The sequence below is a fragment of the Nicotiana tabacum genome, chromosome 7 (genome assembly GCF_000715075.1).
Source record: "Nicotiana tabacum cultivar K326 chromosome 7, ASM71507v2, whole genome shotgun sequence".
Taxonomy (NCBI): domain Eukaryota; kingdom Viridiplantae; phylum Streptophyta; class Magnoliopsida; order Solanales; family Solanaceae; genus Nicotiana; species Nicotiana tabacum.
The window spans coordinates 135,010,251-135,025,035 of record NC_134086.1 but is presented as its reverse complement, the minus strand read 5'-3'; the positions used below and the strand labels follow the sequence as shown (position 1 = coordinate 135,025,035).

At 36.1% G+C, this 14,785-nt stretch overlaps 1 long non-coding RNA gene and 1 other non-coding gene across 2 annotated transcripts; both read right to left on the bottom strand.

Annotated features, from left to right (window-relative positions):
• Positions 1-11,291: 11,291 nt before the first annotated feature.
• On the bottom strand, positions 11,292-14,712 carry LOC142161853 (uncharacterized). The gene is made up of 2 exons (XR_012693550.1): positions 14,471-14,712; positions 11,292-12,872 (listed from the first exon to the last, which is right to left on the bottom strand). It is a non-coding gene; the product is annotated as an uncharacterized LOC142161853 (long non-coding RNA).
• On the bottom strand, positions 14,492-14,594 carry LOC142162494 (U6 spliceosomal RNA). Its single transcript, XR_012693754.1, has one exon. It is a non-coding gene; the product is annotated as a U6 spliceosomal RNA (small nuclear RNA).
• Positions 14,713-14,785: the final 73 nt, after the last annotated feature.

Here is a 14,785-nt window from a genome sequence, read left to right as displayed (position 1 = left end):
AGTTCCCAATAGGATTCTTTGAGTGCTTCTGTTATCAGGCCTGATCCTAGCAAAGTGCGCACCATGATGTGCAGGTAAATGATTCTGGGTGTCATTGTCCGGCTTACCACGAACCAACCACCTTAACTTTGTGATTCAAAACGAAACAGGTTAAAATGGACTCAGTCGGTCCCCATTATTAACACATCTTTTTTCATTTCTTTTTCTTTCTTTCTTTTTCGATTTTTTCTTGTCTCTTTTTTTCATTTTTCTGTCTTTTTTCATTTTTATTTTTTTTCTCTTTTTTCTTTTTTATTCTCTTTTTTTTTTCTCTCTTTTTTTCATTTTGCTTTTTTTCCTTTTCTTTTTCCACTTTTTTTTTTGTTGTGGTCGAATCTTATGGAGATTGCCTACGTATCATGACCCCGCATGAATCAGACCTTGCGTAGTTCGGACCAATAAAAGATAAACAATAATAAACACACATTTTTTTTTTGGAATTTCCAACTTTCAAATTAAAACAAACTTGATTACAAAAGTTTAAAAACTAACTAACAGACTTTTGACAAGAGACAACAAACGGACTCGAAACTTAAAATAATTCGCATACTCTAATCAACAATTACAAACTCAAAAACGAACGACCAGTTCCTTTCCCCGTTTGCCAAATGCAACCAAACGGTTATTCTTTGCAAATGTGGCCCCTTCCAAATTTCATATAAATTTTGAGGTCGGGGAGGATTATTTTATGACACTTTACAAATTTGTCCATTCTTTTACGAAAATAACCTTTCGACAACTGAAAGATACTCTAAGGCTATTTTGGCAAGAACGGTTTAAGACGCGGCCGAAGCTGGCTCGGCTTATTATGACAAAAGACGGTATTCACATGACCGCTGACTCTTTGATTTTTTTCTTTTCAAATTACAATAAAAGACTTGGCGTTGTAAACACGGCCCTTCAGCGCCTCGGGGACGAAGATTTATAAGGCTGTGTGGGTCAACTTAGACCAAAAATTCTAAACATGACCCGAAGGTGGCTATTTATGCAAAGTCAGCCTTCCGGCATCCCTTTCGGGAACATTCGGCTATTTATGACAAAACATCATCACCTGACTTATTTATGACTCTTTTGTCGTTTTTCAAATTAGGAAACTCAATATTGCAAACACGGCCTGTCAACGTCTCGGGGACGAAGATTTTTAAGGCTGTGTGGGTCAACTGGACCAAATCTTAAAACGACCCAAAGGTGGCTGTTTATGCCAAGTCAGCCTTCCGGCGTCTCTTTCGGGAACATTCGGCTATGTCTTGATAAAACAGCATCACCCGACTTCTTTATGAAAGTTGACATATATATTTTTGCTATTTTTTTTTTTTTTTGCAAAAGGGGAAGTTGGACATCACCCGACTTATTTATGAAAAAAAATCTTAACCTGTTTTTTCATTATTTGTTTGTTTTTGGCTTTTTTAGCAAAAGGTGGGGTTGGACCCGATGAGGGTTGCCTACGTATCTCACATCCGGTGAGAATCAAACCCGCGTAGTTCGGGCAAGTAAACTATTTTTGAGAAAACCCTTTTCCATTTTCTATTCTTTTATATATATATATATATAACAAACAAACAAACTATTATTTTTCATTCATAACGAACAATCTAACTAACGTAAAACCTAAAACATTCCTTCTTTTTTCATTTGTTTTTCCTATTCTAAAGAAAAGAAAATGTTTTTTTTTGGAGTTTTTACCTTTAATAAAAGAAATGCTTGCACTTTTAAAGAAGAGTCAAAATATTTTTGCATTTTTTTTTTGGATTATATATATTTATTTTGGAACAAATAATAAAATCACGTTCAACGCTCGACTTTTTTTTTTTTTGGCATTTTCATAGACAACCAAAATAAGAAAAAAAATATTTTAAACAACCAGACTCATTTTGATTTTCATTTAATGGCACAACAAACCATTTTCTTTTTTTGAAAAAAAAACAAGACAGAACAATGATGATTTTTTCTTCTATTTTTCTTTGCCTTTAATATAACAAACTAATAAGACCTTTTTTCATTTTCTCAAAATTTCGGCAGAGTTTCGATACTACTCGGACATTGATTTTTCTCTAAAAATAAGTAGTCATATCTCTACACTGTCATTTTTCTCCTCTTTTTCACGATTTTTTTAATCTGTGGAAAATAATGAAAACATACAAAATCTTTTTGAATTTTCATGCTTTGTTTTATTTGTAATTTTTTTTTTATATATTTATTATTTCTTTCAAAAATGTGGCATGGGAGACATAATGATTTCCAAGACTTCTTGGATTCCGCGAATGCTCCCCATGCGCTTTTCCCAACATATGAAGCGTGGGGACATATGGGAATTCCAAGACTTCTTGGATTCCACAAATGTTCCCCATGTGCTTTCCCAAAAAGCAAGCGTGGGGGACATAGGGAATTCCAAGGCTTCTTGGATTCCACACATGTTCCCCATGCTTTGATTAAAATAACATCATGCTGGAAATGACCAAATGACCCATTCGCCCTTGACTGAATACAACATGTAGCATATAGCATGCCGAAAGATGGTCTATTATTTTCAGGTTGCTTGTCCTAGACGGACCCAACCCCTATGTTGAGTCCCCTAAGTCAAATGCACATGATGCAAATAAACGTTCCTACTAGGGATCCGGCATGTGGCTTTGTTATACTAGGTTCAAAAGCCTGGGTCGGTGTTCTAGACAGTGTACCCGAGCGGACAACTCGAGCTGAGGAAGGAGCTCCTTTCCGGGAACCAAAAGGCCAGCCGGCTTAGAAACTTTCCGAGCCTCTTTTATTTAAGGTATGACACTAACAGAATAGGGAGTCTCAACCAGTAAGCACATCCCCGGAGGTAAGAAGAGAAAGGTTTCGGCACAGTTTATATACAGTTCAAATAATATCAAAGCGGTAAAAGCAGCATTTAGCACATTAGGCTCAAAACATGTAATAATCAGATAATAAATAAAGCCAAATAATAACAATTATTCTAAGCTCGAATTCTTAACCCTGAACCAGTGGTTCTGGGCCCAAGATCCCCAGCAGAGTCGCCAGAGCTGTCACACCTCCTTTTTACGCACCCGAGGGGCGCAGGGGAGTTTTTTCCAATTAAAGGACAATCGAGACGGGATTGGTTTAATTATTTCAGAGTCGCCACTTGGGAGATTTAGGGTGTCCCAAGTCACCAATTTTAATCCCGAATCGAGGAAAAGAATGACTCTATATTACAGTCTGCGTACCAGAAATCCGGATAAGGAATTCTGTTAACCCGGGAGAAGGTGTTAGGCATTCCCGAGTTCCGTGGTTCTAGCACGGTCGCTCAACTGTTATATTCGGCTTATTTATCTGATTTTAAATACAATTATGAGCCATGTGCAAATTTTATCTTTTACCGCTTTATTATCATTATTTTTTAGGAATGTGAACATCGCTTAAAACATATCTTTGGACTGTGTCACATGAAATGCACCCACAATCCGAAACATATTTTATTTGATGTTTTAGGATTTGGATTTGGGTCGCATGAAATGCACACCCGAGTTTAAGAAGGTAATTTAATTAAATCGCGTCTAAAGAGGCTAACGCGTTATTATCTTTAGGGAAGGCAGTGAAATTCACTAAACGGTCCATCCCAAATTCTAAGTATTTATTATGACTAATTATTGAGGGCCCCGCAATTTGCATTTTTATTTGGCGAGGCTCGTCTCATTCATTATTAAAAAAGGGAATTCGCAACGTCATGGAAATGCATCTTATACCACGTCACAGTCAATGTACCCGTGATTAGAGACACATTTCGATTTCGTTGAGATTTGGATTTGGGTCACATAAATGTGCACCCGAGTTTAGGGAGATAACATTATTAAAGGCGCGCCTAAAGCAACTAGCGCATTATTATTTTTGGGGAGGGCCGTGAAATTTGTTAAACGGCCCATCCCGGAATCTAAGTATTTAATACATATATTTTGTGAGAGCCCCGCAATTTGTCCCTTTTATTCAGCGAGGCTCGTCTCATTTTATTCTTTATTATTATTATTATTATTTTATATTTTTAAAAGGATGCCATTTTTACGTCTTTAACAATACTAAACTTACGGCCTCTTTACAACTAAAATCCCATGACTTGTTAGAAGTTTAATAAAAGGAGTTTAGTGAATGAGTGTTTCGGGAGTAGTAACAGCATGCACTAATACTATTTTTTCCGAATGACCTAACCAAAGGAAAGGACGAACAGATTAACGTCAAACTTGTGTCATAGAACGACTAGTCCAACTTAATCAAATGACATCAAATAAACAAGAATAACATAACATGAAAATGAACCAAAATGCAGACAATGAAACATAGGAAGAAAATTTCCATACCAATTTTTATATTGCATCTCAAACATTCAACGTAAAGTTTATTTATCTAATACATTGAGGTTTACTGACCTTTGCACCTCGACAAACTCAGAACGACAAACACGATTCCGACGGAACTCAAGTCGGACCTCTCTGAACGAAGAACAACGACGGAACCTCGGACAGCACCTCGACGTACCGGACCTCGACGAACCGGACCTCGACGAACCGAAGTCGACCTCGACGGAAAACAGAAAACTCGGCCAAGCAAGATCGCAGCAACCCACCGCTGCTCGGAAACGCAGCTACGACTGCTTGGCATGCAGCAATAGCTGCTCGTCGGACTGAAAATGGCGGACTGGTTCTTGGCTACGGCGAAGGAGAAAAATGGTCGTGAGGCTGCTTGGTTCGGCAGGTGGTGATGGAGGTGGGAGTTGGTTGTGACGGGCTGGGGTCAGCTGGTGGTTATGGTGTCGTTTGGTTGGTTTACCGGAGGGGTCGTGGGGGTTTCGACGAAACAGTGTTTGGGTGTTGCTGGGGCGTGGACGCATGTGGTTTTATGGGGTAGGGTTCTCGTCAGGAAGAAGGGAAGCTGGTGGTTCGCCGGTGGTCTTGAGGCATCAGGTTGGGTGGTTGTCGACAGTGGGGGTTTTCGTTGGTTTTGGTCCGGTGGACTGCTTGGCGACGGGGGTGCGACGGGCTGTTTGGGCAGTGACGAACGGAGTTGGGAGGAGCCGGGGGGTGTTTGGACGGTGTCGAAGGGCAGTGACGAACAGGAGGGAGCTGGGTTTAGGCGCTGGGGGGGTCTCCATCGTTAGGGTTTTTAGTTGTTCTTCTTCCTTTTTTAGGAAGAAGATGAGTGAACAGTAGTCTCCACAAAAATTCAAAAGTCCTCCTGTCAAATGTGTTTGTCCGTGTTTTGTAATGTTTTTGCCAAGAAAAATGAGCCCCACGCGTGGTGGGGTTCAAGGTTTATGTCCCCCACGCGTGGTGGGGTTCCCCATGTGTCCTGGACACGGTTAATTATGGGTTATGTCCGAAATTAGGCCTAAAACCGGGTAGTTTGAACCCGAATATTATTCTTTTGCCCGGACCCGAGAAATAGGAAAACGTTGCTTAACTAGTCCTATGTAAACAAAATAACTACCAAAAATAAGACTAGTATTTAAACAAAACTATATCTTTTTAAATATTTTTCAAGATTTAAAATAGCTATAAAATATTAATAAAACTATTTTTTTGTAATTTTCGTTTTTTAATAAAGACAAAAATATAAAGTAATATTTTTTGTATTTTTCCAAAGTTAAAACGACTACAAAACATTAATGGGATTATATTTTTTGTAATTTTCGAATTTATATAAAGTACCAAAATAAAGTACAATTTTTGTATTTTTCAAGTTTATGAGAAATACATAAACTAAAATTTATATATATATTTTTTGTAATTTCCTTTTTGCAACGAAATAAAGTAAAAATAGTTAAAATAGTTATACTAGACCCAATTTCACATATTTACGCTAAAAATGTGAAAATTCTCGGGGAGGGTCAAAAATCACGTGCTTACACCACTATGTATTGTACCACTTCTACTACTATGGATGATGATGAAGGCCTTGATAGTTTTAATATTTTTCTACATTTTCTAACACTCAAACCAGTAGCAGGAACATTGGTGAACTTCAATTATACTTGCAAAAGCAAAAAGAGCCTCACACAAAGGAATTCTCACCGTTGGGATGGTGGATGAGAATGAAAAGCAATTTCCTGTTCTTTACGCTATGGTTCGGGACGTGCTGAATGTGTCAATTTCAATTGTTGCATCAGAGAGTGCATTTAGTCAAGCAAGACAACAACTTGGAGACACCCGTCACTCATTGGGAAGCAATGCTTTGGAAGCTTTAGTATGTTTCAGAGATTGGATTAGACCGAAACGAAGAAATCAGGGACGTGAAGATGTTGATAGCCCAGAAAACGAGGAACTTAGAGATATATTAACACATGGTAACTCATCTGAATTTAACACTCCAGAAGATTGCCAAGAGTTCATATTGATTATGAAGAACTTACAAAGGCAATGCAAAACCTTTGAATTTACGCTTTTTTTTCGTTAATTTACTTGTTGTTAAATGTAAACTTTAATTTGTAAGTTTGAATTTTGAAATAAAAAAGCACTTGCAATTTATAAGTGCAATTTTTTTTCAATCTTCATTGTATTTTTTTATATTTTTACTTTATATCAATAAATTACAATAGTTATACAAAATACAAAAAAAAAATACTAACCTGGCCCGGCCCCGTAACCCTTATGGTTCATTTTTTACCGGATGGACCCAGACCGTTAAGCCCGGTTAAGACTAACCCTTAACCGACCGGTTTCATTTTTTTCCAACCTGGACCGGTCCGGCTCACCCGTTAAACACCCTTAATATATATACACTTTATTTTTAAAAGAAGAGTGTGAGATACTAAATGGGGACTGAACATCCGCTATTGAGGGATGGGATGATCTCTTTGTATGATCTTGAGCAAATTTTTGGGATAGATTTAAGTTCAAGGTTCTCTTTTTTTAATTATGGTATCAGAATCAGGATTGCCTCAACTTATTGTTTACAATGTTGGGCCTCTATATAATATTGTTGACGTCTACATGTCTAATCCTGGGTGTTCAGAATGTTGAGTCCTACATCAACTCTTTAGGGATGAGATGATCTTTTCATATGATCTTGGGTTACCAGCATCTCATCATCTAGCTTTTGGGGTTGAGTTGGACCCAAAATCTCACTTTCTTTAATTTTAACAAGCATAAAAAATGTTGTAAGAGATAAAAGGAGTTTTTTATTTATATCACTAGTAAATGTAGCTTATTCAAATACAAGCATAAATGTGCAAAAAAAGATAAATGTATTTCTTGACTAAAGAGATATGCCACAACATCTTTTCTAAACTCCCTTTTATATATATAGACGATAAATTTGTTCGCGCTTCGCGTGATCATAAAATTTATTTTAATAAAATATTAAACCCTAATAAGTATAGACATTTCTAAATAATGAGTGATATATATTTATTTCAGCACAATCGCTTTCTCTAACATTGTGATCATATGGATAGATATGTAGTTTTAGGACTGCACCTGCCTCTTTTCGTATTTTATATTTCTCAAAATTTCAATCCTAAAGACAAATCTAACTGCGTAAGTAAAATTGGGCCATATTATTTCTGATATGTATAATCTAAAAGGTAAAAGACATTTCCTTTCTTTATCATTTGAATGAACCACATGGTAGTTGAAACAACCCTCTTAGCAGGGAAGGAACAATACATCGTTGAAAGGAAAATTACAGTGAAATCGAAAACTAATCAAATAATCAATATCTACTCAAACTGGGTTGAATTTTTTAGATTATTTTAAATTACTAAAAAATACCAGATAGTGCACAATTATCAATATCTCTTGTATGACACTCAATATCATACGCGAATGTCACTCAATTTAACATCTTGAGTAGAAAATTAAATTTTTGTTACTAATTCAATATTTAAAATGTATGATTAATATTATATTGTTGTAAGAATCCAAAGAAGTTTTCATGAACACGCGAATTTGTGCATGTTTGATTCAACTATCTGAAAGAGAAAAAAAATCACCATTCTCAAGCAAGGGGTAGCCGTTCTTCAAATGGAGAGTTGCATTTTCAAGCATGGGTATGTGCAATAGAGGAACGTAAAGATAAATTATAGGTGTAACATAAAGCAATAATAATACTTTGCAAAATTAGCCAAAAAAACAAAAAAGGCACAAAAAATTTAAATTATGGTTATATCGTCTGCTCATCTATAGATAATCAACTAAAGCATTTTTGCCAACCATATTTTACATATATAGTTACATATATGTAAAATGAATCCTTTGTTTTACAACTTCAAATGAAGTCTTTCCTTGAGATGGTGGCCTTTCATTGAGATATTATTGCACTCCATGGCAGAGGAAGATCACAACTTTCCATGATTGACAATCTGTAGGAATAAACACGTGTAAATAGTTTTATCCCTCTAAAATTTAGTATGCATTCCTGTTAAACAACCCCAAATATTAGGATATATTATATAAGGTGAATAGACAAATACTTGAAGATTCAACAAAAATTATAAGAAAAACCTTACAGAAAGTTAAATAACAAAAGTTACAAAATGAACTCTTTACTTACCTCTTCATATCGAACACCTTTACATTAGCGTGGAGGAAAATATGAAAATGAAACAAAAATTTAAAAAGGAAGAACATTCAAAGGACACATAATCAATTAAAACCATAATAACTATGGTGTAACAGAAAACACAATAAAGAAGAAGGGGATGTTGAATTATGTCAAATTTCCATCCCACATCGGTGGGTTAAGGAGTTGGTGGGAAACTTTTCCCCTATAAAAGAAGGCTTAATGTTTAGAATTTAAACACACCTCTCATTTGCCTTCTCATCTGTTTAAGACATTTGTATCTTCTCTCTTTAGTATTATTTCACTTGTATTTTTGGAGTGGAATAAAATATTGGTTGTGTCCGAGGAGTAGGCAAAATTAGCCGAACCTCGTAAATTCTGGTGTTCCCTTTATTGTTGCTTTATTGTCTTATTTATTATTTGGTGGCTGTCATAATTTTTGGTATAGTAGTTGTGACTTATTCACACTATATACATTTGGCTTCCGCAACAATTGGTATCAGAGCCAAGGTTCTGTCTTATTCAACAAGGGCTAGATCTGGCCATTGAAGAAAAGAAACCAGATGTTATTGGAGAAGAAGATTGGAAGATTCTCAACCGTGTTGCTTGCGGTACCATTCGATTCTACCTTGCTAGAGAGCAGAAATATCCATACACAAAGGAAACTTCTGCAAGTAGATTATGGAAAGCACTGGAGGTTAAATTTTTGAAGAAAAACAATCAAAATAAATTGTACATGAAGAAGAGATTGTTTCACTTCACCTATATTCCTGGTACCACGATGAATGAACATATCACCAGTTTCAATAAGTTGGTTACAGATTTATGCACATATATTTTGCAACACACCGCAAGCAACACGGTTATTAGCAGATACATGCACAATCCAGGGAAGGAGCATTGGCAAGTTGTGAAGTGGATTCTACGGTATATTCATAATACTGTAGATGTCGGGTTAGTTTTTGAGCAGGAAGACAATCAGTCTGTAGTTGGATATTGTGACTCAGATTTTGCGGGTGATCTGGACAAACGAAGATCAACTACTGGTTATGTGTTTACTTTTGCAAAGGCACCAGTTAGTTGGAAGCCTACTTTGCAGTCAACAGTTGCTTTGTCTACAACAGAGGCAGAGTACATGGCTATTACAGAGGCTGTGAAGGAGGCAATTTGATTTCAAGGATTGCTAAAGGAGCTTGGTGTTGAACAAAAAGGTATCACAATTTTTTGTGATAGTCAAAGTGTTATTCAATTAGCGAAGAACCAAGTTTATCATGCAAGGACGAAGCACATTGATGTTCGGTATCATTTTGTACGAGAAATCATAGAAGAAGGTGGAGTCACGGTGAAGAAAATTCATACTACGGAGAATCCTGCTGATATGCTGACAAAGGTGGTGACTGCGGTCAAGTTTCAACATTGTTTGGATTTGATCAACATTGTTGAACACTGAAGATTGAAGATGAAGACACAACCAAAATTTGTTACCGAGAGAAAATTGAAGATGTGGAATTTTGCCAAGGTGGAGATTTGTTGAATTATGTCAAATTTCCATCCCACATCGGTGGGTTAAGGAGTTGGTGGGAAACTTTTCCCCTATAAAAGAAGGCTTAATGTTTAGGATTTAAACACACCTCTCATTTGCCTTCTCATCTGTTTAAGGCATTTGTATCTTCTCTCTTTAGTATTATTTCACTTGTATTTTTGGAGTGGAATAAAATATTGGTTGTGTCCGAGGAGTAGGCAAAATTAGCCGAACCTCGTAAATTCTGGTGTTCCCTTTATTGTTGCTTTGTTGTCTTATTTATTATTTGGTGACTGTCATAAATTTTGGTATAGTAGTTGTGACTTATTCACACTCTATACATTTGGCTTCCGCAACAGGGGAAAGCAAACGGTCATCATTAATATTTTTTTAATACATATTGTGCCTTTTAATAAGTTGGATTGAATGAAAAGACAAAAAGAAAAAGAAGAAAATTCAAAAAAAGGAGAAAAAAGATAAATGTATTTCTTGACTAAAGAGATATGTCACATCTATCTTTTCTAAACTCCCTTTTATATATATAGATGATAGATGATGGGTTTACATCAGATGGAAATTTTGTGTTGAGCCTATAACGTTATTTGCCTTAGTTATGGAACACCTAACAAATATGATGAAAAATGAGTTGTAGTGCATGCATACTCTATTTGTAGATAATGAGGTATCTATTTGGTCGTTGAGGTGTCGATATATCGAATGCTGTGTACATCATCGTTAAACCTTGTGGTCACTGATTCCACGGCAACCCAGTTCATGGATCTCAGTTTTCCATTCAAACGTCACATTAGAAGCTAAATTATACAATAGTTTGAAAACCGTGGCTCAATTTTTAGTATGACACCACTAGGATAGGAGTAACTGAATTCATTCAGTTATTACCACAAGGTTTAACGATGACCACTATGAGTTGGTTTCTAGCTGCTGGAAGAAGTTGGTTAAAAGAAGGCAGAACGATGTAAATGGCGCTTGCACAAGTCGTACCTCTAAATTCACACTTCCTTAATAAGCTAGTAGTAGAAATTGGAAATTAATGGAGTATCTCATGGGCCATGGCTATGAAACAGCAGAAAGTGAAAAATTACTTTAAAATAAAGGGCTGAAGAAATTATTTTTTTGCGATAAATTACGAGATGAAATGGTCCAGTAAAGTTCAAAGTTTTCAGTCAAGAAAGAACAAAGAAAATAAAGAACCAATGGTTCATCTCATTCGTTCTCAGAACTTGCTTAAATAAGATTACAACACAAAGACAAGCTAATACTTGACAGTAAACACATCCAATACTGATATTGAGTCTCCTATGGTATTGGAGCTTCAACACCCCACTTTTCCTATGCTTATTGCCTTTCCTATCTTTGTGACCATAGCTGTGAAGCTACGGAAAAGATCCAAAGTTAGATAAAATTGCCTCCAGGCCCTAGAAAGCTTCCACTTATTGGGAACTTGCACCCGTTATCTAGTTCATTGCCTCACCGTGATTTAAGAAACTTGGGGGAAAAATTATGGTCCAATCATGCACCTGCAACTTGGTGAAGTATCTGCTGTTGTTGTATCATCACCAGGAGTTAGCAAAAAGAGGTAAAGAAAACCCAAGACTTGGATCTTTTACACTAGGCCAAAAATTCTTGCTTCAGAGATTCTAGGCAACAATGGCCACAGCCTTGCGTTCGCTCCTTATGGACCTAACTGGAGACAACTTAGAAAAGTATGTGTCATGGAGCTCCTAACTGCAAAGTATGTTCAAAAGGCACAAGCTGAGGTGGAATAAACTCATCTTTATGCTTGCATTTCTTATCAAAAGCTGCCCTGGCAGTTATGCTATTCATCATTGAGAAGAACATTTTACTTGATGGAAAAGGCACAAGCTGAGGTGAGAAAGGTACTTGAAGGGAAAAGTAAAATGGCAGAATCAGAACTTCAAAAGCTTACATGAAATTGGTTATCAAAGCAACGGTGCAAATGCATCCACCTTTACCTTTGTTACTACCAAGAGAAGCTAAAGAAAAATGTGAAATTGGTGGCTATGAAATACAACCAAAAACTAAAGTCATCATCAATGCATGGGCAATAGGTAGACATCCAGAGCAGGGGGGAAAATGCTGAATGCTTTGAACCAGAAAAATTTCAAGATTCTGCGTTTGATTTCATAGGGACTAATTTGAGTACATACCATTTGGAGCTGGCAGAAGGATATGTCCACAGAAATTATTTGGAATTGTACATGTTGAACTTCCACTTACCAAGCTGCTATTTCATTTTGACTGGAAACTCCCCCGATGGAATTTAACTTGACATGACTGACACTTTTGGGGCAACAGTTGGGAGAAAGAATGATTTGTACTTGGTTGCAACACCTTATATTTCTAAATCCTAAGAATTACTGATGCCCAAGTATGCACATGGAACTTCCTTTCATTTTTTCCTCTGTTATTTATTACTGTTATATAACTGTCAGTCTGTAACACAATGAATAGCAACACTACACTTAGTATTTAACATTTCTTATAGTCAATAATATGCCCAAGTGTAAAAAAAAAAGCACTCTTATCTAAGTGTCTGCAGTAGTATATGCTGGAATACAGAATAGGACCGAAGATTACCAGTCCATTTATTCCCTGCTCCTATATGCTCGATCTCAGGTTGATACATCTAAAACAACTTAAGAAAGGAATAATAACAATATTAATACTTCTTGTTTCCCAATCAACTGCAAGTTGCCCTTTATTTGGATATACCTATCTAGAACTGGAAACATGCAATAACCTAAAATAAACAAGCAGCATTGAGAGAGCAAAGATCAGATTTGCCAAGAAAGGGAAGCCGCAAACAAAATCTAAGATAATATGGAAATTATTGTAACCTTCTCTTGCCAAAACAGAGCACTTTGAAGATTACTACAGAACTCTAAATACATTGCTCTTAGAAGCCCTTATGAAATAAAATCTGAACTTCCCAAAATACCAACATTCGTATATGTAATTGCTGATATTAATCCTAGCAAAATAAATTAAGATAGCATAAAAATGCTTTAAAAAGGTTAAATCGTAAAAGTCTATGAAAGCATCTTCTGTCTAGATCTCTAGTTTCCTTTCTAGACCTATAAGCTTTAAACTTTAGCTTATTTGTGCTAATCAAACACATGCTTCCTCTGTTAGTGATCCCTTCGACAATATAAGAATCCTCTGTGCTACTCTCCTTACTTAAATTAGTTCATTTAAATTAGTTGTCAAACATCATAAGGAACTTGCCAAAGAGGAAGACACTAAAATGAGCAAGGTCTGTTACATTGTCATTGTGATTTACCGTGATATAAGTTCTTAGAAAAATCTGCAAACTTTGACCATAAGAATAGGATCCCTTCTCCAGAGGATCCTACAAGGACAATATTCCTACATTGCAGATTCAAACATTTATATCGTGTCCATTTGCAAGTGAAACATTACTTTGATCACACCTGATGCTGACAAATGACAGTCATCATCCTAATTCATCACACAAACAATTTTTTTTCCACAAACAAATTCCTATAAGAATTCTATATGCATTTTATAGGCATCATCCTACTTGTGTGGCAAAGATCGATATATGCAAAGTATACGACATTGTGAGCTACATATGTTTATGTGTCTGTTGTAAGTGGGGTTTGAATGTTTTTAATATAGTTTCTTTGCTGGAGGACGAGCAAGAAGTTCAAGATGACTTTGCATAAGCTTCACCTTTTTTATTTATTTATTTTAAATAAACATTAATGCTAACTAAATTCCAAAAAAAAAAAAACTTTACTCATGAGGTGGTGAATATTTCCCAATACCATATAATGTAATAACAACTCATTTCATCAACAAATGTGACACATAAATTGTACTATACTGTGACTCAACGTATGAAAGACCAAAAAAGAGTAAGAAGGAAAACTACAAAAGGGAACATCTAGCTAATAAAAACAAGGATCAGAGAACCAATACGAAAATTTATTGTCTCCTTTATGCCTTACTTTCCGGTGATAGCAATTGTACACTGCTCTTTCATTATTTAATTTGATACAGCCATATCAAATTGCAAGAATAGCTATCTAATCTACCTTCATTCTGTTCAGAATACTCATTTTACCCTAATTACAAAAGCATTATCAGTAATTACGTCCAAAAAAACATAATGATAAGCCAAAATCTGCACATGTAAGTTGAAACCTTGTACTAAAGATGAAAACTTTGCCAACTGCCCCATCTTCCTACTACCCAAATGTCATACACAACAATTAGCAGGAACCCATATACCATATAAAAACAAGAAGCTTTTACATATACACCCACAGGAAATAACCATAAACAAAAAAAAACGCTAAAACTTGAGAAACACACCGTGAATCGGAGAATGAAGAAAAAAATTTGGACCATTTCTCGATTTGTGCGTGTCATCCTTGCGCAGGGGCCATGCTAATCTTCTCTGTATCGTTCCAATTTTATCGGATGTCCCCGAAGGGACGAGCTAGCTACTCTGGTCTGAGCTGATAAACTCTTAAAAACTTTGTTCATAGACGGTGTGGTAACCAGGTTAGTTGGATCCCAACTGGACTCTTTAGGTTTCCGGTTACTACACTTGCTCAGATGGGCCGGCCTTTTTCACTTGCTGAATGGCCTTTCCTTTTGGGTTTTACGTCCAGTTCTACTAACTAT